At 32.7% G+C, this 27384-nt stretch overlaps 1 long non-coding RNA gene across 1 annotated transcript in view; it reads left to right on the top strand.

Annotated features, from left to right (window-relative positions):
• Positions 1-23469, top strand: part of LOC106028138 (uncharacterized) — a 68978-nt gene extending 45509 nt beyond the window's left edge. Inside the window, exon 6 of the long non-coding RNA XR_010046993.1 lies at positions 15670-23469. This is a non-coding gene — a long non-coding RNA (uncharacterized LOC106028138). The remainder of the gene's footprint in view (positions 1-15669) is intronic.
• Positions 23470-27384: the final 3915 nt, after the last annotated feature.

The following is a 27384-nucleotide window of genomic DNA, read 5'->3' on the forward strand; positions in this document are numbered from 1 at the left end:
AAGCAGACATGCTAATATGTCAATCATATTAAACAGAGTAAATACCATGACAGAGCAATGAATAGGGCACTTTGAGAGTCCAGAAAATGGAAGTCACAGTTCTTTCCTTAATACCACTTAAGTACTTGTGGGGAAGATGGGGATTAAACACATGAGAGCACAATCAGCCTCAGCATCTTTTGTGCAGAGATTACACTGCATTGCGATTACTTCTTTGTATCTTCATCCAAAGGCTCATGGCTAATTTATATGCTTGAATGAAAGACAGCAAGAGCTTATGCATTCATGCAGTGGATAAAAGACTGCTCTTGCAGAAAACAAAACAAGCAAATCAAATAATATAAAATGAAACAGGAAAGAAAGGAAGAAATGAAAAAAGAAACCAGAGCCTTACAGTGGGCACAAAGCTTAACTCTGCAAGAATGTTAAACCCTATTTGATTTTTCTGCACTGAATCTAAAATGAGCTTGGAGGGCTGTGTTGAGAGGAGTGAAGCAATTTCAAATGACAGAGTTCAAAGGAGGTGGTTATGCATTTCTAAATGGGTACTGAATCTTCTTTAGAGATATTTTGCACTTAGAAATAAGGAGTTCAGTGGAGACTGTCACCTAACTTTCTGGAGAAAATGGTCTATGCAAATGGACCATATCTTTTACTGGAAGCCACAGCCATAGTAATTGTTGACTTCACTCATTTGACATTCTGCAAATATTTATTGAATGCCTACAGTGTGTTCTAGGAGCTAGGGAAAGAAAACATGATATTTCAAAGAGATCTGTATATAATTTATATTGCAAATTGATATGTGGTACTAAACAATCTTAACTATAGGCAAAAATAGCAGTGTTTTTTTGATTCTGTCTCTCTCTATATAAATTTTGGATAAGAGTCTATACGACTTGAGATACAATTATTTCTTAAAGAAAATAATCATTTCATTATATAATAGTACTTGAAATAAAGTATATCTTTCTTTGCAGTACCTCAGGAGATAATAATTGTTTTCATCTAAGGCTTGACGAAGTGTTTAATAAAAATATGTGAGAGTTTAATACAATATAACTATAGAAATTAATATATAGGATGAATGTAAACTAAGCTTTAAATTGATATTCCTACTGCAATAGTGTACTAAGTATAGCATTCACTTTACTTTCAAAGCAGTATAGAACAACAGGCATAGTATGCATAGTTAGCCACATTATACACAAATTCTAGGTTTGGGAGAGCACAACATATATAGCATTATTTTTAGCTTTCTTTCCCCTTTAATTTGATAAGGAAATCCTTAATTTTGCTTTGGGAAACTATCTCCCCTCCTTCATTTTCTCTCTCCTTTTCCTGAACCTTTACCTCTCTGCAAGTGGCCTTTGTTATATTATCTTGCTTCAATCTCTATCTCATTGTTCCCCTCTCTGAGATCATTTACATGTCAACCAGTTAGAATATGTTATCCTCTGACAAAGATGTGTCAGAAAGATGTGTGATGGAATAATTTAAGTATTCTATCAGATTTCTAATAGGTACACTAAAAAAGAAGTCATCATTTAGGAATTGTAATCTCTGAGAATGAGATATGTCAAAAGCTGCCTATGGGACATGACATCTACAGAATGGATTCATACCATGTACAGGGGCCAGGCTTGGTACTATTTCAAACACAGATAAAGTGGATCAGAGTAGATGCAATTTAGTATTCTTAATCTATTATTTTAGTTTCATGGTGGTAAATCCATTATCAAGCAAGTTTCCTTCCTTCTTTGGTGGCAAAACAGTTAATCAATTTGTACTGTTTTCTGGGAAATTGTAAAGGAAACACCTATCTTCTTCATAATCTCAAGCGGAGTCTCAAAAATGAATCTAATGAATCTTGTAGTCCTGCTTTGCGAAACAGTTTCTTTATGGAACTAATGACAGGGGTTGGAGGGCTAGGATGAAACATGAACTAACCAGGCTGAAATGATGCGGGTTTTTTTTTTTTTTTTTTTTTTTTTTTTGTTGTTGTTGTTGTTATTGTCTTTTTCCTTTTTATCGGTACCAGGGATCGAAATCACAACTTCTTGCTTGCAAGGCAGGTGCTTATGCTGCTGAGCTAAATCCCCAGCCCCATGCATTTGTTCTTGATTCTGGACTTTGAATTCATCCTTACTCAAACCACATGGATAAAGGCCAAATAAGTGATAGTATCTCTTTTTCTTTCTTCTTTTTATTTTTAAAGAGGGTAAAATTAAACAGAACAAAACAGATCATATGATAACAATGTAACAGACAGATTTCAAAGCAAGACAGTAGGAGATCTTCACTATCTATCATATTGTCTCTTGTTTTCTTCCAGATAGTTGTCCATATCTTCACACACAATGAATTCATACAAAATAAAATAGTGTAAAACTTATCAGAACAGAATGATGAAGGCATTTTAGGTCTTCAAGACCAGACAATAAGACAGTCAACAATGGATGCGATAATGTCTCTCATTGTCTTCAAAATAACTGTCCATATCTTCATGTATGTTGAAATTAAACAATACAAAACAGACTAAAATCACTCTGAAACAAATAATAATAGGATTGCTAGATTTCACATCATGATGCTGCAGAATCAGCACCAAATATCTTAAGTGTCTCTTTTTCTTCAAAGTAGCTGTTCATTTCATTGTGCATTATATTATTGATTCTCACAAGCTTTTTAGAAGTTCTAGTCATGCATGAGTCTCTACATGTACACCTATCTTTTCTCTAATAGAAGAAAGACCAATAAGATAAAACAAACAATTCCTAGAAAAACGCAAGACAAAAAAATACATATAAACAATGATAGCAAAGGGCCCTGATCACTGACAATATAGGCCTTCAAAACAAGGTGGTATGAGCATAACTAGGGTTGTTATTTTACACGATGATGTTCAAAGATTCTGTTGATCACCTGTACAATAATATGCACAATTGTTCCAATCTATGAATGTTGATTATTTTGTTCCAAGAACTTATAAAGTTTGTAGCACAATCATCTTAGCTATCCTAAGTGTGTTACTATAATTTTAGACATTTTTCTTGTCCTTTCCTATTACATTTTCCTCATTTTTCCTGAGATATTATTTTCCCCCTTTAAGCAAATTCTTGTCCTTTCACTGTAATTATTGAGTTTTTTGCATCTTATGTACTCTTACAATTTCTTACACTAGAACTAGGGGAGAATATATGGTATTTACACATGTGAGTTTCCTTTATTTCACTTATGAGTATCGTCGCAAGTTGTATCCATTTATTTATAAATATCTCAATGTGATTTTTCTTTATAGCAGAGTAGTACTCTATTGTATAAAAATACCACAACTTTTATATCCATTCCTCATTTGATTGTCATTTAGGTTGTTTCCAAGATCTGGCTATTACAAATTGTGCTGCTATAAACATGGGTGTACATATATCACTGTTGTATAATGTTTTCAGTTGTTCTGGGAATATGCCCAAAACTGGAGTAGCAGGGTCAAATGGGACCTCCAATCCCAGCTTTTTGAGGAATCTCCAGACTAACCTCCATGGTGGTTGTACTAGTCTACTAACCCACCAAAAGTGCAGAAAAGTTTTTCCCCCGCAGGCTTTCCAGCATTTGTTGTTGGTAGTTTTTTTTTGATCCTCGCCATTCTTTCTGGAGTGAGATGGAACTTCAGTGTTGTTTTCATTTGCATTTCTCTAACGACTAATGACGCTGAACATTTTTTCATGTATTGGTTTGTCATTTGTATTTCTCCATCTGAAAACTGTGTATACCCATTTTGGAATGGATCTTTGAAATTTGGGGATCTGATTTTTTTTTAATACTTTGTATATTGTAGACAGAAGTCCTCTGAGGGATCATTAAGTAAGAATTTTCCCAAATTATGGGTTTTCTTTTGGCTATGCTGGATATATCTTTCAATATGCAAAAATTCTTTAATAGATATGATCCCAATTATTGATTCTGTGATGTATTTCAAGTGTGGTTTGATTCTTGTACATGAATTCTCTACCTACACCTATGTCTTCAAGATTTCTACCTACTTTGTCTTTCAACAAATTTAATGTTTCTGTTTTACCATTTAGATCTTTTATCCACTTAGGCTTTAGTTTTATCCACTTAGACTAAACACTGGGTTTAGTTTTAATTTTGGCATATGGAGAACCAATTTTTCCAGCATCCTTTATTGAAGAAACACTTTCTTCCAGTGGATGCATTTGGCCCCTCGGTGTGTTTGTAGTTGTACTTGTATCTTCTAATCTATTCTATTGATCTGCAGGCCTTTTTCTTATACCAGTACCATGCTGATTTTATTATAGTAGCTTTGTAGTATAACTTTAAGTTCAATTGCAGTGCGTCCTCCCTTGCCTCTGTTGCTTAGCATTGGCCTTTGCTACTCTAGGTTCTTCTGGTTCCAGATGAATTTCAGGAGTGATTTTTCTAGATATGTGAGGATGCTAATGGCATTTTGTTTGGAAATGCATTAAATCTGTACAGCAATTTTGCAAGAAAGCCCATTTTTCACAATGTTTGTTCTTCCTACCCAAGAAAAAGGGATGTCTTTCCATTTTCTGAGGTCTTATTCGATTTCTTTTTTCAGGGTATTATAATTTTCTCTGAATAGATTTTAGCTTCTTTTGTTAGATTAATTCCTAAGTATTTCATTTTGTTGGATGCAGTCGTAAGGGGTATGGCTTCTCTTATTTCTCTCAGTGGTTTTGTTATTAGTGTATAGGAATGCTATTGATTTTTGAGTGTTGACTTTGTATCCAGATACAATACTGAATTTATTTATTATGCCTAGGATTTTTTCAATAGTGTTTTGTGAGTCTTCTTTATAGACTATCCTGTCATCTTCAAATAATGACAATTTAACTTATTCTTTTCTTTGTCTTGTCTTGCTCCTGATTTTATAGTAAATGTTTTCAGTAGTTGGCCATTTAATATGATGTTGGCTGTTGGTTTGTCATAGATGGTTTTTATCATATTGAGGTGAAGACCATCTATTCCAATTATCTGTATATTTCTTACCGTGAATGAGTGTTGGACCTTAACAAAAGCTTTTTCTGCATCTAAAGAAATTTTTATATGGTTCTTATTTTTGGCTCTATTGATCTGGTAGATTACATTTATTGATTTGCATATGTTGAACTGCATTTCTGGGATGACTCTCACTTGGTCATGGTGTATAATCTTCTTGATGATTTGCTGCATTCTGTCTTCCAAAATTTTATTGAGAATTTTTGTATCTATGTTCATTAGGGAGATTGGCTTGTAGTTCTCTTTTTTAGTTGGGTCTTTCTCAGGTTTTGGTATCAGAGTAATGTTTGCTTCCAGGAATGAGTTAGGGAGAATGTCTCCCTTTCAATATCATTGAAGAGTTTGAGGAGTGTCTGCGTTAAATCTTCCTTGAATTACTTGTAGAATTCTGCAGTGAATGCATCTGGACCTGGGCTTTTCTTTGTAAATCTTTGGCAAGGATTTAATTACATTTTCAATTTTGTTAATTGAAATTGTGGTATTCTGCAGGTTTACATCTTTTTGAACCAGCTTTGGCAATTCATATGTTTCTAAGAATCTGTCCATTTCTTCTGTATTATCAAGCCTATGAGAGTAGAGATTTTCAGAATAGGGACTGATGATCTTCTGTATTTTCACAGGGTGTAGTGGTTTCATCCTTTTCACTCCTTATTGCATGAAATTGAGTTTTTTCTTTCCATTTACAAAATACTTTAGGATAGGGGCTAGTCGGTTTTATTTATTCTTTCAAAGAACCAATTCCTTGATTCATTGACTCTGGGTTGTTTTCTTAGTCTGTACTGAATTGATTTCTGCTCTGACCTTCATAATTTCCTCCTTTCTTCTGGCTTTGGGCTTGACTTGCTCTTCTTTTTCTAGGTGGTTGAGGTTCAGGTTGAACATCAGGTTGTTCATTTCTGTTTGTTCTGTTTTCCTGGTTTGCGAGTTCACCATAATACCTTTTCCTCTGAGGACTATTTTCATTGCATCAGACAGGTTCGGGTAAGATGCATTTGTAGTTTCGTTTACTATACATATTGTTCAATTTCTTCTTTAATTTCCCCTGTGACCCACTGATTGCTCAAGGGTGTATTATTCAATTTCCATGTGTTTGTGGAGATTTTGCAGTTTCTTTTGTCATTAATTTCTAGTTTTATGGTGCTATGATCTGATAACATGCATGGGATAATTTCAAATTTTGTATTTACTTAATCATGTTCTGTGGGCTATTATATGTTCTATTTAAGAGAATGTTCCATGTGCTGCTGAGAAGGATATTCTAATGTTATTGTCAATTGTTGTGGAACACTATGCATTTACTAAGTCCGTTTGTTCACAGGTGTGATTCAGTTCTATTATTTCTTTACTAATTTTCTGTCTTTGTCTTTGTGTCAATGATGCCTTTGTGTCAATGATGTATTAAGATCTCCTGCTATAATTGTGTTGTTGCTTATTTAATTTTCATTTCTGTTAATACTTGTTTTGTGTAGCTTGATGCTCCCAAATTTGGTGCATATATATTTAAGATTGTTACCTCTTCCTCTTGAAGTTTTCCCCCAAGTCCTATGTAGTGGCTTTCTTTATCTCTTTGGATCATTCTTGGTTTGAAGTTCACATTGTCTGCAAACAGAATCGCTACCTCTTTTTTTTGGGGGGGTCCTATTATATGGAATATTGTTTTCCTTCCTTTGACTTTAAGTCTATGTGCTTCCTTTTGGGTTAGAAGGGTTTCCTGTATATAGCATATAGTTGGATGTTGTTTCTTGATCCATCCTGCCACTCTGTTTCTTTTAACTGGTGAATTGAGGCCCATTTACATTAATAGTTATAAAGCATATACATTAGTTTACTTTTGACATGTTATCTTTCTGCTGTTGAATTTTTACCTTTCCACTCTGTTTAATTGTTTCCCTTGCTTAGTATTTTTTTCCTATGTCTGTGTAGAATGTCATTCAGTATTCTTTGCAGGGTTGATTTGGTGGTCATGAAGTTCTTCAGCTGTTCTTTTTCATGGAAGTATCTTATTTCTCTATCCATTTTGAAGGACAGTTTTGTAGGGTACATCAGTCTGTGTTGGAAGTCATTTTCCTTTATGATCTGAAATACATGACTTTATTCTCTTCTTGACTTCATTGTTTGTGTTGAGAACTCTGTTGTGATTCTGATAGGCTTTCCTTCATAGGTGATCTTTCTCTTCTCTCTAGCAACTTTTAATATTTTGTTCTTACATTGGCTATCTGGGATGTTGATTATTATATGTCTGGGTGTAGTTTTATTTTGTTTATGGTTATTTGGATTTCTGTATGATTCAATAGTCTGTATGTCAGTTTCCATTATCATGTTTGGGAAACTTTTAGCTATTAGTTTAATAAATAGCTTCTTGGTATTGTCTGTATTGTCATCTTCCTTTTCATTTACACCTATCAGTCTTATGTTGTTTTTCTTTGAATCTTCTTGCAATTGCTAAATTAATTGTTGTTCCTGGTTCTTTGTTATTTTTAAAAGATCTTTCCTTTCCTATTCACTAGCTACTGTCTTGTCTTTGAGGTCTAAAATTCTATCTTTGCTTTCATTGAGGCAGATTTGCAAACTTGATGGAATTTTTGATTTCTTGTATATCTCATTGAATCTCCTTCATGCATTATGTTTGTTTCTTATATAATTCATTCAGATTTTTCATTTTTTTGCATTGTTCCTCTAATTTTTTAACCTTGTCTTCTTTAGATGTGTTCAGCATTTCTTTCATTACATTTATTGTTTCCTGGGAGAATATTTCTGATTTGAGTTCTTTTAATAGCTTCCCAGAGTTTTTTCTTTACTTCAGTTGTTATCATTTCATGAATTTCAGGTGCATGGCTTATAGATCTTCTGTGTCCATGTCTCTTAGGCCTGCTTAGGTTGGGCTTTAAGTTTTAGATTGCATTTTTCTCTTTCATTTTGTCATTTTCCTATATTTACAGTTTTTGAGCAATGTTTCAAGACTTCCCCTGTTCACTAAGAATCACCTGGCCAACTCTTTGCTTCTGAGGTAGACAGCAGGCAACAACTAGCCATTTTGAGTTCACTGGGCATGGGCCAGTTAGGCCTGTGGGGACTCCCGTGTGTCCTCCTGTGATTCCAGATGCAGGGTGTGGTCATAATGCCTGGGAGCGATGTTCCAAGGATTCTCTGTGTTCTGGGTTTCAATCCATACACACTCTGGGCCCAGGATTCAATTCAAGCCCTTGCCAGCTGCTTACAGCTCAATAGGGAAGTGGTAATTTCTTAAAGGTTAAAAAAATTACTTTTGAAACCAAAGTAAAAACTGTTGATGAGGTCACTAAATAGCAAATTCCATGTAAGAATATGGCTTCCATTGACTTTTAATTAACTAAGAAAATAAATTTTCAGATAAAGAAAATGAATTCAGAAACCTCAGATTCTCTTACCCAGTATATTTTAAGTGGTTTATGTATATTAATTCCACTTTAGTTGAGCTGGTTTAAATTACTTTTTGTCTTTGAAATCAAGAGTCCTCTTAAAGGCCTGGTGTGGTGACACAATCCAGTAATCCAGGGACTCCGGATGCTGAGGCAGGAGGATCACTGTGGGTTTGAGATCAGTCTCAGCTACATGCTAAATAATGGGTTCAATTCCAGGCTGAACTACCTAGCAAGATCCTGTTTCAAAAACAAACAAACAAAAAATAAACAGAAAATATCCTTTTTAGATACAGGGCTCAAGAGGGAATACATCCCAATTGGCATCTAAAGTTCAGAGACATACTGTAAAAAACAGTAAGATTCATTATGACACCCATTCCGGTTGACTATTATCTTCTTTTAAAGCCCTGTAATATCTCCAATGTTTTGGTTTTATTCTTTACTTGTTCAATTTTATTATAACTGATGATATAGGCAATTCTTTTTAAGATAGCAATAGGCAGTATGATAACCATTGTTGATCACCTAGTTTTTTTTTTACATTATCTATTATGTTCATCCTTTTGATTTGACTAACTCTGTTCTGTTATGTCACATTTGGTTTTGCTTTCTTCAAAAAAAGTAATAAGAACTGTGGGAGTAATAAACCCCAAAATATGTAATTGTCATTGTACAAAAGAAAGGAAAAGAAAGTGCTCTAAAGAATATAACCGCATATATATTTAAGTGTATACGATAGATAACCATATTACTGAATTTTGTTGGATCATTGAACAAAACTGTTTCCAGTCTCACTGTTTGAAAGTCCACTTTATATGCTTTAATTTTGTAACTTGAACAACTATTTCTAAGATAACAATATGTAATCTATTAACTAGTGATTTCTTATTGTTTATTTTTTCTGAAATTCTATAACTGTACCCTATTTCTGTTTTTTCTTTCTTTTTCTCCTTAATAAAAAAATTAAAAAAAAATAAAGTTCAGAGACATAATTTGTTTGCCTTTGGTCATATAGATAACCTACTGCACTCTGGTTCGTCTTTGTTTTGCTATTTAGTCATTGAGTCAAATTGAACATGAATCTTACAAAGTTATTAACATTTTTGTATAATATCCTATTATGTTTATACAGTTTTGATTTCATGAATTTCTATATTTATATTCTTTCTTCATTTTGGAATGATGTCTGCTTTAAGTTAAAAATATATTTATCTCTTTTAACTCATTTAGAGTGAAGAGTTGAACTAAATATTAAAATATGAAGTTACTAAAGGAAAAGGCAAGAAATAAATGAAACACTTTAGTATAGCAACATGGTACAAGGTTCTTCAGTTCAAAACCTTAATTCATTTCAAGAGTCTGAGGAAATGGCTGAGGTTGTGTTTGTCACCTGATGGGGAATTCACCAGTAGAAATGAAATTGTGCTGAAATCTTCTGCTTGCAACTGAACTATCTGTGACTAGAAGTATTCTTGAACCAAAGTTGTTACTGTAGCTGGGAAAAATTAAATTATTCTCTTTATTGTATAACCTTTTTGTGGGTGTTATGTAGAATCCCCTGGAAAAGACTACTGAAACAAAAATTAGTTTGCAAGAGAGCTGTTAAGAAAGTTATCTTTAGAAAACCTAGTAAGAAAATGGATGAAGTAGGAGAAAAATAGGAAGGAAAATTTCTGATCTCAAGAAGATACTTGAGGAAAGCTGTGAAAGTTAAGTTGGATCTCAGAATCACTCTCATTTGGAGAAATATAACTGGGAATCAGTAGGGATGCACCATTCTGTCAGTGGATATGAACACCCTATTTTTGGGTCACTATGTAAATGTGTAAATTTCTAGATTTCTTTGATTCTGTGGATAGGGAAGATGAACAGATTTTGTTATGCTTTTGTAAAGCCAGATATGAAATGGATTCATATTTAAAATAATGGCATTAAGATTCATTTATTGTAAAGACATTAATACTTACATCACCTTTATTAATAATCTGCCAAAAGATGGGTGTTTATGGTGTCCTTTTAGTGAAATTTAGAAAACTTTGCTAAAAATACAAACTATTATACTTAAAGTGTTGATTTTGGAAATTATGCCAATTAATTCATTTAATGCATATTTGTTTATATTTTCTAGACACTATTATTAGTGGCACTAGAGTTATCTTAACTATGATTTTATTTTATGTATTAGGAATGTTTTGAGTTCTGGAGGCCTTATAGATCAAGGGCACTATTGGACTTACCTGATTAGCTAATTCTTAAATATAGCAAACAACTTTCCTTTGAGCTTTGACATTAAGCTAATGAATCCTCACTCCCTTTCTAGACCTGTCTCCATTGATCAGACTCTACAGTGCACTGTCTACTCTAAGATGTATCTGGAACAGATATAATGTAGCTAACTGACAGCCCCCATGGCTCAGAGGTTTCTTAATTATTCAAACTATCTAATCCCAAGTCTACTCAGATGCTTACATTACCATGTTGGCCCCACTCTTTCCCTCATGCTTCCCAGTACAGCCTCCTGTGGCTGCATGTGGTCTCTTTCTCTGTGGAGCTTCTATTGACATCTTCTAAATGGCTGCCTTCTCTTTTCTTGCTCTATTGACCTCACCACATAGAACAAAATAAATATTCTCAGTATGTTTTAGAGCCGTGGCTCTGAACAATGCCCATATTCTCATAGAGGATAGTTATAGTAAATGAATGAATAAACAAAGTTTAGGGAGAAGGATATAAAGGTTCTAAAGAAAATGAAACTGAATGATGAGAGAGAAACTGGTCAAAGGTAATCTGAGAGTAAAGAATAATTTCAATGAGGTAGTGGCGTTTGAAAGGACAATCACAATGTAAAAGAAACTCAGCCACAATGCTGGCATGGAATGAAGAGGTTTTTCAGTGTGATCTTGGGACATTTTTTTGACTAGTAGCATCCATATGCCAGGGATTTAGATTGAGTTTATTTAGCTGTACTCCATAGTAATAATTTGATTCAATCCAACAGGCCTGGTCCATTCCTCATTTCAGATCTCAGATTGATAGGATACATATATGCATTTTATTTCTATGAATATGCGTTAAAAGTGATCATACACAGTTAAAATAAGAAGTTTTTAAACATTTATGGGCTTTAGAAACATTAAAAGTTGGCATCAAATTCAAACTTAAAATTTATTTGAGAATTGACATAACTGCCTTGCTGAGCAATTCTGCCTGATTACCATTTCTGTTGCCTTTAAATAAAATGAACTAAGATAGCAGAGAAATATAAGTGATAGATTTTCTCCTCTGATTTTAACAAAACCATCTGATGAATTTTATCCTGACCATCTTACAAAAGAAAATTAGAGGTTGGCATCACTCTCTACATAGAAAAGTAGCATCTTTACCTAATGAAATACCTTTCTTATATATTTGAATAACACTGTCTTAACTAACCGAATTCTTGCTTTCAAAAAGCAACAGACTTGAGTTCCCGGTAGAGAACTGAAAACGGATCATAGTTGTAGTAGCCAGAATCATTTTAACTCATCATGGGAACAATACAGTTTATAGGAGACTCAGAATATTTTTATTCATTTGGAAAATTTTTGGTCCACGATTGAAAATACAACCTAAACTACAAAGTTCATGTAAGAAAAAGGTAATTACTCCTGAAAACATAAAGTGACTCTATAAAGTGACTCATTTAAGGTGCCACATTTGATACATACAGCTCAGCATTTTTAAAGCAATCATGTTAATAATTCCATCTTTTATTTGATCAGTTTATACACAATATTATGCATCATGTAAAATCATTTTCAGGAATTATTATTAATAATACTTAAAACTCTGAATATAATTTAAAACATTGTGTATAGATCATCAGATATTCTAACTTTCAGTATTTACTCAGGTGAACTGTAAGGTTATTCACACAGAGATTTGTATGTACATTTCACTAGAAACTTCATTCACAATAGCCAGAACCTGATGTAGTCCAGGAAAACTTAAACATCCATCAACATATAAATAAATAATCTATATAAAATATGTAGTTACAGTGGACTAATACTCAGCAGTAAAAAGGAAAAAATACAAAAAGCAGAACTACTGGCACGTACACAGTATAGGCGAGTTTTAAAATCTTTATATTGAATAAAAAGTGTCGTATGTAAATGTTACTATGAATACAAAATACAAATCAATCTATGTAGTCAAAATATAAGTGAATAGCTATCCATGCTGGAGGTAACAATAGAGACTGATCTCAAAAGGAAATCATTAACCTGTGTTAAGGTATGGAAGGGTTCTCCAACTTGATTTCACTGGAGATGTTATTAGTATAAGGGAGTACCGACTTGCATCAAATGGACAGTTTGTTGTATGCAAACTATTTTGGCCAATACAAGAGTCAAAAGAGATAAAGGAAAGAAAGCACAGAGAAACTAAGTGAAAATCAAAATCCACAAAGCAGAAACATGGACTGGATTTCTATTTGGTTTTTTTTGGCCCTAAATTTTGGATTTTATTTAACACAACCTGTGTAGGAAAAAAATATTTCTTGAAGAAATTTTTCCTTATGCCTTTAGATCTGTAACCATCTCATGTTAGCATTCATTATGCTATTAATTTTAATATTGAGAAGTCTTCCAAGTGCTTATAGTGCTATAAATTTTAGGTATGAATATACAAATAAGACATTATTGGGAAGATTTCCCTTTGACAGAAAGACTTCAAACTTCATGTATGAATATTTAGAAGTTATTTGGAGAGGGTCACATTATATAAATTCAATACATCTTTTACTTTGCAGTTTTCTGCTAAAATTATGAGAAGCATGGTTTGTATTTCTAGGAGATCTAAATGAATGGTTGAGAGTTAAAAAGGTGGTCTTCATGGCTAAACAGTGCAATGGTAACTATGAATATGCTTTGTTCCTTTCCCGATGCAAGGATTCACACACAGATCCAAAGCTTCCTTCTAACTTTTCCTATTACATAGCTGCAGAAACTTAGGCCACAGAATTTTTGACAGCATATGTAAGGTCATTAATTAGGAAATATTCAATGCTGTGTAAGGAGCAAATGAATGAATAAATCTAAAAAGGATTTTAGAATTATTCTTAGTAGAAATTTATTAACTCATAATCACCATAAAAGTGACAGGTGGTTTTGAGATCACTATTGTTTTTAGCATTTCTTTCAAGTTTGCATTTCTATATATGAGTTCATAAATTTATCAGCTTATATAATGAATCAATTCATGGGTAACTTTCATTGTCTCATCGGGTATTCCTGCACTTCCCAGTAGCAGTGAACAAATGAATACCATAGGATTGGTAAAAGCAAATAAAAGTGTTGAAAGAGAATTGTGAATAGGCTCAAATTGAAAGGCAGTACCAACAATCAAAATAAAGACTCACCTCAAGATGACCTGTTTATTACACATTAACATTCTATCATACTTTTATGTTGCACTCAAATGCAAACGAAGTTAGCAGACAAAATCCAATAATGAGATGACTGTGTATTATATTTTAGTATTAATGAACTACCTTCTGAATTTAACCTTGATCATACAAATGCAAATTAGTAAATGGGGCGAAGACATTGTGGAGGATTCCAGATTTACTCACATAAATAAACATGTTTCCATGCAGGTGTGACTAACTCCATGAAATGGCATCTGGTTTCTTCCATACACAAAGCAATGTATCTCCCCCACCCTGGTTGAATAAAGATAAAAATTGCTTCCTATTTCCATCAAAGAAATACAAGGCTAAAATAGCAGGGAAAATGTAGCTGGGGATGTAGCTTGGCACACTTGCAGTGTCTGCCTGCAATTGCAAGGCTGTGAGTTCAATTCCTGGTGTAAAAAAAAAAAAGAAAGAAGGAAAATATGTTAAGACTGTGGCATTATTGTAGCTAATTCTCTTTATCAATCCATAATAAAAATACCGAACTACTATATTAGTATCACTGCATCAAATACTGACTTTGAGTAAAATCCTGATTTTGAAAAGAGTGGAATTAATGTATGTTGACATTTTTAGTTATAAGATAAAAATTAAAATATTATTTCAAATTATATTTTTTGCACATGCATCAATCACGCATTACAAATCACAAATTCATTCTGTAGAATTAGCATGTTTAAGTAGAGGGAAATTAGCAGAAGTATTTAGCTGACATATCCATTGCCTTTCCCCAGACTTGGAAAGACTTTCTTCCAAACTGAGTAATCTAAGGATGCATTCAGAACTAGTAAGTTTTAAGGGTCAGAGGAAACTTCGCTTTGGAGAGAGGTATGCGCTTTGAAGTTAGTCGGATTTCCACTTATATTTCAGATCATATTCTCGTGAGAAGAATATCACTGTGGATTAGAAAAGAACAGGAAATCAACTGAGGCTTTATTTTCTCATTCATTAACTGCTGTTACTGACAGGACCTTGTTAGTTAATCAATGTGAGTGCATCCTGTTAATTAAATGAAGAATATTTGTATGATAAGTAGCTTTCCCATCCTTTATTCACTACTGATAAATTTATTATTTTTATTGAAACCCTTTCAATTCTGCAAATAGCATCATTAATGAAGGTAACATTTAATATTTCTCTAATTCTTTCTCCTTTAATATATGTTCCCAAATGTTTTCTAAACTGTGATATTAACACTAAATTTAGATTTGAAAACCTTCTCAGAATTATTCAAGATTGAACAAATTATTAAACAGTGGATTTGTTTCTTAACCAATAATTTTTCTCTCGAAATTAAAAGTTGTCCTACTATTCATCCAATCTAAACTGGATTTTAGTATGGTGCTGTGCTGATTATATTCAAATTTGTTTCTAGAATTCAAGTCAAACTGAGCCTGACTTTGTGACACTGGGTTGCAATTAAGCCTTCATAAATTCATTTTTTAATGTTTATTAAATTAGATTCATATTTTATCTGTCACATGCTTGCTGTAACAAGCATACGACATAGACATTTGTACGACCTAAAATGCTTGCAACAAGAAAGAGATTTTTCAGAACAGCATACCTATATTTTTTTAATAAAATTCACTCTTCCAACATCAGCCTTGAATATATGGTCCTAAAACCACAAAGAAACAAAATCTCATTTTCAGAACAACCTCTTTCTAAAAATTTCAGAAGAATACAGCATCCACCATTGTTCTCTGCCCTATTTCATTAGTTCTTGGATTTTTTTTTTTTTTTTTTTTTTTTTTTTTTTTTTTTTTTTAGATCAAAGAATAGAAGACTTACAGGTCAGGCACAGCTGAAGACTGCTTGGAAAGCACGTCATGGACTTGTACCACAATTAAAAACAGTGAGTGCTTTCAATCATTAAAAGAAGGAATATTCACAATCTTTTAATTTTTTTGTGAACAGTTGTGAGTCCTAAAAAGAGTAGGCTCGTGTTCTGGTAAGAGAACAACTGACAGACTTAACAATGGCTTCTACCTTCCATTTGCCAAAGTTGCACCACTGTCTTCTGGATACTGAGGCTATATTCGGTCATTATTTATTATCTTCCTTTTCTCATTGTACTCATGAGTGTTCTTTCTGGCTCTTTGTATTCTTGTAAATTATCTTTCTCCCCCATGGGATCTGTTTGTGACTGCTGATACTCATAAAAATAAACGATTGAAACATTTTCTTTTTCTTTCATGTTTAGGGAAATGGTCATTATTTTTAGTTTTTCCTATTGTTGAGTTTCCGGTTGTTGAGACTGTCTTATTTTTTTCACAATTTTCCCCTAGAACAGTAAATGAATCATAGAAGGCCCTGAATAACTATTTTAGTAAATGTATGAATGGTAACTTGTAACTCTTTCTTGAAATTAAGGACCCATACTGTTGGCATCATTAGGGATAGAGAAATTAGTAAAAAAAAAAAAAAAAAAAAAGAAATTATTCTGTACCAGAAATTAGCTCAAAAAGAATATTTCACATGCTATATCCATAATATTATTTGTTATCAGTAACTTTATATAATATCCTATTTACATGGTATATATACTCAGACAATAATGAACAAAAGTAAAAGAAAAAAAAATCCCTAAAATGATGGGATAAATCCTTCAATCCATAATTTCATGCTCAGATCCAGACCCTGTATACCTCTAGTAGTACAGCATCTTACTTTGCTGATGAGAATCTGATGGTGACTTGTGGCTCAAAATTAAGAAGCTTCAGTTTTGCAAGGCAATTAAGTTTTAGTGATCTTTAGTATAATATTGGTAACATCTAATATTAACAAATTAATCTAACTATGATTTCTAATACAGTACTACGTTACATACTTGTATATTGTGTTACATACTTGTCATTTTGTGCTGTTCGTTTTAAAAATGTGGAATATTTTAGTGGAGTACATTATTTCATAGCTTACTCAAGTTAGGGCCAACTATTTAACCTAGTAATGTCGTGGTGGCCGTGGCAAGAGTAGTGGAAGTAGTTGAAGTAGAAGTGGTGTCATTAACAATATAACTAATCCAGGGCTTTCACATTTGAATAGTGGCTTTATAGTTTTGAACATTACACTAATTTTAGAAGACTAATTTTAGAAATTTCACAAATCTAACAAAATAAGTCATGGTGTTTATTTTTTAAAAGATCATGACATGATATAAAAAATAACTCTGCAAAAAAACGAACACAGAAAAATCTGACACAAAATGTTCTGCCAAAAAAAAAAAAGCAAAAAACAAAACAAACAAACAAAAGCCCATGAGTCTATCCATCTATCCATCTATCTATCTATATCTACACCTATATCTATTGGGATAGGTGGGATGGATTCCCTGTATTGGGAACATGAAGGAAATCCTTGTTCAATATATTTACTAGCCAGGGAAAGTTTTAGATAAAATAAATATTAAAATTATATAGACATAAGTAGATTCAAATTCACTTGGATGTATGGTTACATAAAGCACACATACACATCTACATCTAGATAGATCGATAGATAGATGGATACAGCTGTATAGATCTTTAGTGCTATCATATGTCCTTGTGAAAACTTGAAAATGCTGCTCTTATTTGCACTACCTATGGCTGTACACTGTGTTACTATGACAACATAGCTTAATTACAAGTCTTCCTGCTATGATTTTTATTTTCTCAGGACTTGCAGGATTCAGCTCTCCTCCACCTGTGTATTTTATCTTGAGGAATAAAATAGCATCATGTGCAGAAGTATTTGTACAGCCTTGTTTATTCTTACTTCCCACTAAAATATACTTTGATTTGAAGGAACTCTTCTTTATTCAGTATGATCTGCTATTGTATTATGTAAAAGTGAGTAATACTTTGGAATATAACTTTTTTCTCAATCACCTAAATAAAATATCATTATGTAATCTATGGAGATGAATAGAAATAATGGTGCTTTACCCTGTATTTGTAAATGCAGATCCCACAGTTACTATATCACTAGAGGGAAATATAAAACGTTTTCTTTGTCAATATGTTTATGGTATTTTCAACTAAATTGGACACTTTTGGAGTATTTTTGAATGATGAAACAGTATTTCCAATGTTAATGTGATCACCACTCCCTTTATAAATTTTAAATGTATGTACAGATTACAGCAGTTTTGACATTGTTATGTAATTTCCATTAATGCATCATTTTCAATGTATATCAGTCTATCAGAGTTAAGGATATTTATAGCATGCTAAACAGCTATTGGAAAAAAAATTGACTTAGCAGTCACGTTTTGAAAATGCCTTCTCGTTCCTACAACTAAAATGAAACATTTATGTAATTAATTCAAGTCTTATGGTTAGTAACTTCAAAGAAACTTTTAAAGCCACATTTTACCCATAAGGAAGTTGGATTTGAAGGTGTCATGCAAACTCAATTAACACCTTTGCCAGCGTGTGGTATTTAAAGCGGAGTCTGTGTGTCTGGACAATAGCAGTTTTATATCAATTTATGCCCCATACATTTCTCATAATGTAAAAACATTTTTCTTTTTATTTGTAAATTAATACGACTTATTCCTGATTATGAGGTTGCCATCTATCATCATGCATACTTAATAAACAAATATGCATTTAATCTCCATTAATGCATTTCACAGGTCTACTCACCATACTTGGCAGCATAATGATGTTCTTCTCCTCAAAAAGTTTGAATTTTTCTCCCTGAAAGCAGTCTGAGCCATAGACTTGCACTACGAATTATTTATATAAATATAATTTGGAAAGTCCAAGTGAAGAAGACAGGACACAGATACAGGGAAAGAATAAAGTTAATAAAAGGAGAGTTGTTAGATTTGTTCATCCCCAGTGCCCTTCTGGATTTCAAACCCATCAAAAACTCTCGAGGGTAGAATACATATTGATGTTACCTTCCCCAACAATAGGAAGTGCGGGGCACATCCTAGGACTGCTGTCCCTATTAGATGACCTGTATTTCCAGCAGCAGGATTCCAGGATTTTAGAGAAAATACAGAGGCAGAAATAGCTTAGAGAGGCAGAGACCTCTAAAGGATAGGAGTTCCTCTCAGGGTGTACCGAGCTGTCAGCGGTGTGAGTGCTGAAATTGTCAAAGGTGGGACTATTACATTTGTATCGTAAGTGCTATATACACTTCTAAAGTTAGAGCATAATTTTTGCCAAAATGATTTGTTCACAAAGTGCTATTTTCACTGGCGACAATGAGATAAGATTTAGCTGGGTTGTGATGGAGTTTTCTAGGAATGGATACAATTCAAATGTGAACTGAACTCCACATCTAAAATGTTGTCCAGCAGAATAATATCTAAGCTTCCAAAAGAGCATTACAGGTCTCAACCAGTTGCCTTCAACTAATCTCTCCTAGATTCAATCCCTCTTGCCTCTTCCTATCACATAACTTTCTGTAGGTTTATCAAAATATTTACATGTATTCAAACATTAAAATCTGAACCTAGCACACTGCTTGCAAATGCTGTTCCCTTTCCTGAGGAAGAATTTTCCTGAAAAAATTAATGAAAAAATATTACATATTATCAACCACTTAACAGACAAATGTCAGTCAGGCAGCTTGCTTGCTTATGTATCATCTGTAGCCTCACTGAGGCAGGTGTCATTTCAACTGGTCAATTCCTAAACTGAATAATTTTTATAAAATTGCCATCCCTATATTTCTTTTCATATCAGCATATAAAAATTAATGAACACATATAATTAGTTCATTTTTTATTTAAATAATTTGACTGGTAGGCCTAAGTCAACTCTTGTGTCTATTCATTAAGCCTCTACTAATACAGCAAATGTGTATGGATCCCCACTTTATGCCCTCTAATCACATTTGAGTGATGAAGGAAACAGATTCGTGCCCTTGCGGCTTTTGCAACTTGTTGCAAATCAATGTGCATATGTCCTTTTATCTCATGAGTTCCCCAGCATCGCCATGTCTTTACAATACTTTGTATTTGGCAAATAATTCACATTGCATCTAAGATTGACAAATGCAGTTATTTAAAATTATGTCACTTGTGCAATCTGTTAGACTGTAGTTTATCTTTTTATAGCAGAATATACAAGAGAAATGTATTTTTAAAACCTAGTATGTATTATTCCAGGTTTATTCAACATTTCTTAAATGAAACTTTAAGATATGATAAGAATGCAGAGAATCATGAGTATATTTGTTTACTTTCCTTGGGCATGCACTTCTGCAAATTGTTTTGCTGTAAGAATTTCTTCAGAGAGACATAGCTAGTTTGCTGAAAATTTCTGTAAGTAATGCTCTGTGAAAATGTGGATGATGAAGTCTTTCTTTTAAAAAGGATTAGAACAACAAAGAAACAGACTTCTGCTCATATTTGAGGAATATTTTAAAATAGTTATTCATTTATTTTTTTATATCAACAAGTTGCATTATTTCAGAAAGTTAATACATTTATATATAAGGTAATCTGGTTTGCTCCATCTAGGATACCATTAGTATTAAGGCTGTTCCACCAGTGTAAAAATAACAATTGAATAGTTTCACCTGAACAATAAGACTCTGTCAACTACATGACTAAAACACTCTCATATTCTGTCATTATTGTCCTGAATATCATCAGTGTCACTGGAAAAGAAAGGATATTATATTGGTTATCTGCAATGGAGCACTGAAAAAACTGTGTTATTAGTGGAACTGGACAGGATTTTGTCAAATGTGGATGTGGGTCAGAGAATTTGCAATCATTTGTACCCATAGACAAGTATTTTGCTTTCAACAGCTCTGCTCAATAAATTCGTACGAACGCTAACTAAATTAATTATACACTTGCTATATGGTCCATATGAAAATTCCCCCAAATTAATCTCTAATTTTAATTGATATAGTTCTTTACTGCTTGCTGACACTTTGTAGGTCAGAGAAATAAAAATATTAGTTATAAATTTGAGTGCATTTCAAGATAAGTGCAGATTTTTATGCACCTATTTTGAAATGATAGAATATGGAAATGTACCAAATACAATATGACTATGCAATTCACCAGATTCTACTATACTCATTTTTTTTACTCATTTTGTTTTTTTTTCTTTATACTCAATTCATTCTTTGTCCATTATATTTTCACAACAAGAAATTTGATTTCCCATTTCTGTCATTCTTTTTATCTTATATTTTGAACAGTATTACTAAAGTATTGAAATCAAAACAAAAATTTAGAAAACCTATCTTCTGGAAATTTTATGAAGGCGAGAGTCCAGATTCTTTTATTTTTAATTACATGCATTCATGGGCATGTAGACACATACATACACATATGTACAAAAATGTTGATCAGTGTTAAGGGATTGACATATTGTGTGAAACTCACACATGTTGTGCCTACTCTTAAAACCACGAAATGATTTCACCAAATAGCTTCTATTGGATAATTTTTAAATTAAATATTTTAAGGCTATATCTTAAAATTGGGAGGAAAATTTCCTGGTTGTCATCTTCAACACTACATACACCGTATTTTCAAAAAGTATACAAAAGTTAGTAAACAATTAGAACTTACAAGCTTATTTTTAAGGGTTCAGAGTAAATTTTCCACAAGTGTAGTCTAAAAGATTGTCTAAATAGGTTGAAATCAAATGTGACAGTATAAAATATTTTTTCACACAATTATACATTACTAAATAAAAGGAAGTGTCCAAAATTTTAAAAATTTGCCAGATGTAAATGATAATCATCATTTGGAAAATGTATTTTGGTGAAGAGAAGATGCAATTTAAAAATAAATAGAAGCCAGGCATGCTGATGCATGTCTATAATGCCAGCACTTGGGAGACTGGGACAGGAGGATTGCCATGAGGTCAAGGCCAGCTTGGGTTACAAAGTGAGCTCAAAGCTAATCTGAACTACATAGTGAAACCCTGTGTCGAAAAGAGGCTCATTTCTATTAGCCTTAATTGTTTTTATCTATTTAATGTGATGATAATATTATTTTAAGCAACTTGGATGAAAATTTAGCAACATGTGAAAGATATAGTTCATAGCATACAACACACTCAACTATTTTTCCTCTGTTTACAGGTTTACTTTTCAATATCCATGATTTAAAAACTTAATTCTAAAAATAATATAAAATATTTTCTTGACATTAGATTTTATTTTAACATTCAATTGCTTTACATGTGAAGGACAAAATGAAGACCAATTCACTTCAGGGATTGCAGTATATAATTTAAAGTGTTTTGGGAGAAACCACTTTGGGTCCCCAAGGAAGATAAGACTTTTCGAAATAAAGGCTAGCTTGTGGGGTGCCAAATCTGTAACACTGATGAATGATCAACCTGGGTCCTACAAATGTGAAATAAATTAATGAACTTATCTCAGAGGGAAGTTTCTGAAGTATCTCCAATGAAGTAAGATTCATTTGAAAATAAATATAGCCTTCCAAGGTAATCAGAGCAACTGTATTCACTTGTCTTTCTCCAAAACTGTTTAAAAATAATTAACACGTTGTACATACTGCACTATATATTCCTGTTCCAATTCCAGGGGCACTGTCTTTTCTCCAATATTTACTGTTTCCCTGGATTGTACAATTTGTCAAGAAGTAATCCACTGTGGTCCTACTTATTTTGCTAGTCCAGAACTTTGAATAATTGGCTAACTCTACATGAGTTAACAAGTTTTTCCCCACTTTAAAATTCATATCTTATACTTTGAATGTCAACAAATAGTGGTTTCAGTTCTGTACCATATCAATCAAAACTTACTGTACTATGACAGCAAAAACTGACCCAGCACTGTTCTAAGTCTTCACATTCCTTGGATCCAGAAAAAACATCCATTTCCCTCGGAATAAACGGCACAGGTTTCTTTTTAATTACTTCGAAATTTAAAAGTGGGATCCCACTCTCTTTACTCTTACTGTGTGATCATTGGTTTACCTTTTGGAAGAGTGTATTCATGTGCTTCCAAGTGCCCTCATAGTCCTCTAAAGAAGGCAAATTCACTTCACTGTGCTTACAAAGGGAAGAAACTGCTTTTTATATGACTTTCCCTAATCTTTTATTTTGGTCAATTACATACATTAAAATTTTTGTCTCCCCAACTGTTTGTTATTGTGTGAGTCGACAGGATAGCATCCACAAATAGTGTTGTGCCAATATCACCTTTATCTGTAACTACAACCCTTGTCATTACGCAAATCGACACACTAACAACTGAAGAGTAACTCTCCATCCCACCTACTCCTGGCTCTTGGCAACAGTCACTTTACTTTCTGGCTCCATTGTCACTCATTTGCATGTAGATATTCAGTTTCCTGCCACCAAGTTCAAAAGACTATCCTTTCCCTTTTGAGTAGTCTTGAAATCCATGTCAAAGGTCACTTGATCATATATACAAGGAGGTTTTTCCTGAAATTCTATCTATTCCATATTTGAATCTGTATGCTGATACCACATTTTTTAACAAGAGTAGTTTTGTAGTAAGTTTTAGAATCACAGACTATGAGTCATAAAGTTAGCTTTCTTTTTCACATTTGTTGTGATTATTTGGATTTTGGAAATGCATATGGTATTTATATTCTGTAAAATATCTTGTTCGAATTTTGATGGAATAGCATTGAATCTGCAGTTTGCTTTGGATAATGTTGATAACTTAATCATTTAAAATTTCTATTTAAAAGCATGAGTCTTTTATTGACTTCATTTATTATTAAGTATATATTTTTTCTGATGCTATTTTAATAAAATGGATTTGTAATGTTTTTGTTTTTGTAATTTTTGTGTGTACAGCAATGCAACTGAATTTTGTATTCCCTTTGTATTTTGATACTTGGCTGAAATTATTAGCTTTAAGTGCTGTTTTGTACAATCTATAATATTTTCTACATAACACCATCCATGAACAGTTATTTCATTTTTTCTTCTCAAAATATATACCTTTTAACTATCTTTTCTTGCCTAATTGCTCTGACTGGAATATCCATTCTCTGTTGAACAGAGCTGACAGGAGTTACTACCCTTGTCCTGTTCTTAATTTTAGTGGAAAACCTATCACTTTCACAACTGAATTATTTTTTCTGTAGGTCTTTCATACGTGACTTTTAGTTTGCAATGTTTTATTAGCACATGTTTGCAATACATAATGATGACATTCCTCGTGAAGATTTGGTACATAATCCATCTCAATTCTTTTGTCATCTTGTCCTCCCTCCATTTTTAATCTTCCCCCTTTGATAAAGATCTATTTCCCTACTTCTTATTGTCTATATTTTATTCTGGTCTTTATATTTTGAATATCTTATATTGAATAAATCACGATACTTAAATTTTATGTCTGAATTTTTTCATTTAACATTACAGCTTCAAGGTACATCTATATTCCTGTAAAATGACTACAGCTTATTCTTCTTTATGGTTCAGTAGTACTCTGTCATGAGTAAATATCATGTTTTCTTTATCTAATAATCTGTTGATGTACGTATATAGACTGCTTCAAACATTTAGCTATTGTGAAATTTCCTGCTGTGGACATGCATCAATGATGTAATATGATGTGTAACTCTCTTAAGAAGATACTAAGAAGGAGAATAGCTGGGTCAAATGCAATTTCCAGTTTCTGTTTTTCATGAGTATATTGATTTTTATAGTAATTATATCAGTTTATACGACCACTGACAACATACAAGGATTCAGCCTTCCCTACAGGATTCCCAGAACTTGTGAATATTTGACTTTCTGATTATAATCTTTATTTCTAGGATAAGATAAAATTTTAATGTTTTTTTTTAAATTGTATTTATGTAATGGTCAGAAATTTTGAGCATTTGGTCATGGATTTATTGTACTTGGTTTAATGATTTTGTCACAAACTTGTATTTAATATTGTCAAATGTATTCATGCATAATTTTAAGACAGCTAAGTATTCTTCTTTAGACTATAAATGCTCTGCATTATGTTGATTGATTTTTCATGTATTTAAAATTATTGTATTTCAAGAATAAATACCTCTTTTCCATGGATTATAATCCTGTTAATATGGTGTCAGATTTGGTTTGCTAGTATTTGTCAAGCAAATTTGTGCCAATACTCATGAAAGATATGTCTGTGTTTATATGTCTTGTATACTATTTGCCTATCTTTGATATCAAAGTAATACTAGAATCATAGAACAAACTGTTTCATGACCCTGAAAGTTTCTGAGAAACTCTAACGAGTGTTGTTCTTTAAATATGTTATAGATTGCACCAGTGAAGTCACTGGATTTAGGGCTTTTATTTATCAGGAGATTAACTATTATTGCTTCAATCTCCTTATGGATGACAAATCTGATAAAATTTAATAATTTACGTTTATCCATGATATATTATTTATACATTGCAAATTTTAAGGATTTTAATCATTTCACTAGATTATCCAATTTTTTTCTATTCATTATTTTAAACTACATTCTTGTAATTTATTTTATTTGTGTAAACCCAAGAGTAATGTCCTTACTTTCCACTCTGATTTTAATTATAATTTCTGTTTTCCTCTTAGCCCATATAACTAAAGATTTGTAAATTTTATTGATATTTTTTAAAAGACAATTTTGTTTCATTTTCTTCTAATATTGTTAGTTCTTATTTTTCTTTGATCTTTGTTTTCTTTTTTTCCCAACTAGCTTAGAATTGAATGTCGTCATTTTCAGGTAATGTAAGTCATAAAGTTTTAAGTTGCTTTGTTTCATTGCTTTTGTTTGCTTTTGTCTTTGATTTTTGTGTTGTTTTTATTTTGGTGTTTCTTATACCACTGGGGTCTGAGTTACATTCCTTAGTTTCTTTATCAAACAATATTTTGAGATCTGTGCTCTTTAATTCACTAAGTTGATCATTCTGGGCTCACGTTTGCAGTATCCTGTCTCCCAGAGGGCTGGTGTTCCAGTGCATGCCAGTACACCAGGCTAAGTGAGGCTATTAAAATCATTCTTGCCTTTTAACAAAACAATTTTAAGTTTAAATTTCTCCCTTAGTTTTGATTTTCCTATGTCTCATGAGTTTGATTTGCTGCTTCATTTCCATTCATCTATAAGTTTTTCTGTTCAGTCTAGTAATTTACTTTTATCCTTGACTGCCTAAAATATTTTTAAATTCCTACTCTTTTGTGACTCTTTCTGCTTTACTTTCATTGTTTTCTGACTTCATTATGTTTGTTTCAAAGATGCTCCGTATAACATGTATCTTTTTAATGCTATTCTGAGGGAATTCAAGGCCTAATCTATCCTCTTTTGTAGCAGAATTTTTATGAAAATTTGTGCAGAATGTTTGGATGATTTTTATTAGATAGAGTATTTTGCATGTGCCTGTTACACCTACTTGGTTTACCACATGGTTCACATTCTCTTTTTCCTTTCTTATCTTCAGTCTGGCTGTTCTAAGCATTGAGAATACAATGTTAAAAATCTCTCAATTGTTATGTAACATCATTTCTCTCTTAAGTTCTGTCTGTTTTGCTTCAGTTCTAATGGTCTGTTTCTAAGTAATAAATGTTGATAATCACTAACTTCATTTTTATTTGAGACAGTGTTTTGCTATGTGTGCTATGCCTCAAATTTACTAAGTATTCCAGACTCTCTGAGATCCAAGCGCTCTGAGATCCAAGATTCCAAGCTCTCTGAGATCCTCCTGCTTCAGTTTCCCAAGTTCTGAGATTACAGGCACATGCCACCACACTCAGCTTATAATCATTACCTTCTTGTTGATTAATATATATTGGTACTTCAGTTCATGAAATCTATTTGTAAACAATGTGGTTTGAAAATAAAAACATTTGGGAATATCTTATTTTCATTTGTGAACTCTGTATCCATTGACGGATTGACACAGCTGTGGGCATCATTCCCACACAAACAGGAGCATGTCCATCTTTTCAAAATAATGGAACCAATTAAGAGGTGCCACTGTATAAAGACCTTCCTTGAGATCTGTAAAGTTTCTGATTAAAAATCATCTTTGTCTGACATCTGGAGAACCACTCTTCTTCTCTTTTGATTACTGTGTTACCAAACTACGTCACACATTCTTCTTCTTTTTCAAGTAGTTTTGGTGTGATCACTGGTGTGACCCAGTGGGCAGAGGGCTGATGGTGTCCAGTAGGGCAGCTGGCAGGCCACGCTGTGCTAAGGGTGCCCAGGCCACAGTTAAATTCTTGCCCTTATCAACATATGGCAGTCACTGAAAATGTATATTTTGCAAAAAAAAGAAAAAAAAAAAAAAAGAATCTATTCAGGAGATGACCAATCTCATGAATCAGAAGAACTAATCTCCTATTCAGCCTTCCTGAATATAGAACTTAGGAACATTTTTTTTGGATTAAAGAAATAGAGTTTTCTGAAGGTTAGAGAAAGGAAATAAGAGGTTTCAAAAAATGTGAAGTCATCATTAGTCTGTGCATGTATAATAGGCCTTTATTGGTCTTCATGGACTCATTCTGAAAGCCGGCATAAGTGTGCTGTGGGGATGGACTTGGGGCTTT

Source organism: Cavia porcellus, unplaced genomic scaffold, assembly GCF_034190915.1.
Source record: "Cavia porcellus strain 051 isolate PalLab524CR breed Dunkin Hartley unplaced genomic scaffold, mCavPor4.1 scaffold_4, whole genome shotgun sequence".
NCBI classification, from domain to species: domain Eukaryota; kingdom Metazoa; phylum Chordata; class Mammalia; order Rodentia; family Caviidae; genus Cavia; species Cavia porcellus.